This window comes from Danio rerio, chromosome 19 (genome assembly GCF_049306965.1).
Source record: "Danio rerio strain Tuebingen ecotype United States chromosome 19, GRCz12tu, whole genome shotgun sequence".
Taxonomy (NCBI): domain Eukaryota; kingdom Metazoa; phylum Chordata; class Actinopteri; order Cypriniformes; family Danionidae; genus Danio; species Danio rerio.
Genome location: NC_133194.1, coordinates 370,001 through 373,555, shown reverse-complemented (window position 1 = coordinate 373,555; position 3,555 = coordinate 370,001). Strand labels below are relative to the sequence as shown.

General features: G+C 43.4%; 1 protein-coding gene across 1 annotated transcript in view; it reads right to left on the bottom strand.

The window, feature by feature from the left end:
- Positions 1-353: 353 nt before the first annotated feature.
- Positions 354-3,555, bottom strand: part of scn1bb (sodium channel, voltage-gated, type I, beta b) — a gene marked incomplete at its 5' end in the record, with an annotated part of 7,434 nt that continues 4,232 nt past the window's right edge. Inside the window, 2 exon segments of the mRNA NM_001128156.2 lie at positions 354-498; positions 2,243-3,081.

Sequence of the window (3,555 nt, the reverse complement as noted above, 5' to 3'; positions counted from 1 at the left end):
AGTGTGGGCATGCATTAAAACAGCGGCGTTCCAGCAGCCATCAGACGCCTTAATGCACTTACCCACAATGCATCTCAGCACAAAGTAGTGGCGATCAATCCATCGAGTGCTACATTCAGGAAATACAGTTGGATTCTCTTATTGCACCGCATGTGTGTGTTACAACACTAAGACTTCATTAAAAACCCTATCAAGCTCGTTTACAGAGAATCTACAATAAATAAACACTGCCTTCTGCTCTCTGCATATAAACGTGTGGAAACTGCATTCACATTCATGATGGCTCATGCAACTACAGCATTGCATGGCATTTGGCTTAAGTGTAACATGAATACTTCGAGATATATATTTATATATGGCCTGATATGTGACGAGATCGGCTTTTGGCTGACCTCTAGTGCAAACTGGGAGTATTGCGCCGCTCGTGTCTGCTGTGGAGGAGGAGTATTGCGCCGCTAGTATTGAGTCTGGAGGAGTGTTGTGGCACTAGTGTTTGATGTGGAATACTGCACTGCAAGTATTCGAGTATTGTGTTTCCTGTGGAGGAGTACTACGCCGAAAGTATTCACTGTGGTGGAGTATTGTTTGCTGTGGTGGAGCATTACAGCACTAGAACTCATAGTATTAGCTGTGGTGGAGTATTGTTGGTGGTGTAGGAGTATTGCCGAACTACTTTGGTGGAGTATTGTGGCTCTGAAGAGTTTTGTGCTGCAAGGATTTATTGTGGAGGAGTATTACTACACAGCATTTGTTATAGAGTATTGTGACACAGTACTCAATGTGGAGCATTGCACCACAAGTATTCTCTGTGGAGTACTGCGCCACACGCTTTTTTCTGTGGAGGAGTAATGTGCCGCAAGTATTCAATGTGGACGAGTATTATGGAACTAGTTTTTGATGTGGAGTACTGCGCTGCAAGTATTAAAGTCTTGTTTCCTGTGGAGAAGTACTACACCAAAAGTATTCACTGTGGTGGAGTATTGTTTGCTATGGTGCAGTATTGTTTTCGGTGCAGGAGTTTTGCTAAATTAGTTTTCACTATCTAGTATTGTGCCGACAGCATTCACTTTGAATATCTGCAGTGCTAGTACTCACTTTGGTAAAGTATTGTGGCTCTAGTATTTGCTTTGAATAGTTTTCTGCCGCAGGTTTTCATAGTAATAGTAGAAGAGTATTGCACCACAAGTATTTATTGTGGAGGAGTATTGCTCCACATTATTCATTGTAGAGTGTTGCGCTGCAGATATTTATAGTGGAGTATTGCACCGTAACTATTTGCAGTGGAGTACTGCACAGCAAGTAATCAATGTGGAGTATTGCACTGCATGTATTAGAGAATTGTGTTTCCTGTGGAGGAGTATTACACCAAATATATTCACTGTGGTGGAGTATTGTTTGCTGAACTAGTTTTCACTGTGGAGTATTGCGCCGGTAGTATTCACTTTAGAGATTTGCAGTGCTAGTACTGACTTTGGTGGAGTATTGTGGGTCTAGTATTTGCTTTGAAGAGTTTTGTGCCTCAAGTATTCATAGTAAAGGAGTATTGCACCGCAAGTATCCCCTGTGGAGGAGTATTGCGTGCAAGTATATATTGTGGAAAATTGTGCTGCAGCTATTTCCTGTGGAGAATTGATTCACAAGTATATGTTGTGGAGTATTGTGACGCAGTGTGGAGTATTGCATTACAAGTATTTAAAGAGGAGTTTTGCGCCACACATATTTGTAGTGGAGTACTGCCACAAGTATTTAAAGTGGAGGAGTATTGTGGCACTAGTGTTTGATGTGGAGTATTGCACTGCAAGTATTAGAGTATTGTGTTTCCTGTGGAGGAGAACTACGCCAAATATATTCACTGTGGTGGAGTATTGTTGGCGGTGATGGATTATTGTTTGTGGCGTAGGAGTACTGCCAAACTAGTTTTCGCTGTGGATATTGTGCTGGAAGTATTCACTTTGGACCTTTGCGGCACTATTACTCACTTTGGTGGAGTATTGTGGCTCAAGCATTTGCTGTGAAGTGCTTTGTTCCACAAGTATTTGTAGTACAGGAGTATTGAACCGCAAGTATTCATTGAGTATTGCACCGAAAGTATTTGTTGTGTAGTACTGTGATGCAGTACTTGCTGTGGAGTATTACGTTACAAGTATTTGTTATGGTGGAGTAATGCGCCGCAAGTATTCGCTGTGGAGTACTGCGCCGCAAGTATACAATCCAGAGGAGTAATGTGGCACTAGTTTTTGATGTGGAGTACTGCACTGCAAGTATTAGAGTACTTTATTTCCAGTGGAGGAGTATTGTTTGCTGTGGTGGAGTATTACGGCATTAGAATTCATAGTGTTGGTTGAGGCGAAGTATTGTTTGCTGTGGTGGAGTATTGTTTGTGATGTGGGAGTATTGCCGAACTAGTTTTCACTGTGGAGTATAGCGCCGGTAGTATTCTCTTTGGAGATTTGCAGTTCTAGTACTCACTTTGGTGGAGTATTGTGGCTCTAGTATTTGCTGTGAAGAGTCTTGTGGCGTAAGTATTCACAGTAGAGTAGTGTGGAGTATTGTGACACGCTGTGGAGTAATGCGCCGCAAGTGTTCGATGTGGAGTTTTGCGCCACAGGAATTTGTAGTGGAGTACTGCACCGGAACTATTCACTGTGGAGTACTGCACTGCAAGTATTTCCTGTGAAGGAGTAATGTGCCGCGAGTATTCAATGTGGAGGAGTACTGCAGCGCTTGTGTTTGAGGTGTTGGAGTATTGTGGCACTAGTTTTCTCTGTGGAGGAGTATTGTAGCACTTATATTCTCTGAGATGGAGTGTTCATCATGGAGGAGTACTGCGGCGCTAGTTGTCTGTGGTTGAGTCCTCATCATGGAGGAGTATTGTGTTTTCCGCGGTGGAGTTTTGTGCTGATCATGTTGTCTGTGGAGGTTTACGCTCGGTCAGCAGGTCTGTGCAGCTCCAGAGCAGCGTGTGAGGGATTCATCCATGCATAGCAGAAAATATCATGCGCAGACAGTCATTGGAGAGGTAAGAAACCATTAGAAAAACATGAGGAAGGAGGTGAGGATGGAGGATCCAGGAAGAAACACCTGCAGACACACAACACCACACCACAGTCAGTCACAGACCAGCATGCACTGCTGCTCACGCTCAGGAGACACTGAGGCAGATCACAAACTGCTCCATGGCATCACAGTGTTACCGCAGACACCCTTAAACTCAGCTAAATGTCTGGATATTTCCCAGACATCAGGACCCTCAGAGAACACCGAGAGATCTCCAAGAACTCAAGAAGCCCCTGACCAGCTCAGCTTCTGTGGGCTGCAGTGTAAGAGCTGCAGAGCGATGGGCGGATGGATATAGATGCAGAAGTAGATGTAGATGGATGTAGTGTATATGGAGAGATAGATGGAGATGTGTTGATGTAGATGTATGTGTATGTAGATCTGCTAATGTAGATGGAGAACAGACATTGTCATAGATGCATTTGTGTAGATGTATATGTGTAGATATAGATGTGTATATGTAGTTACAGATGTACATGTGTAGATGTGCATGCATAG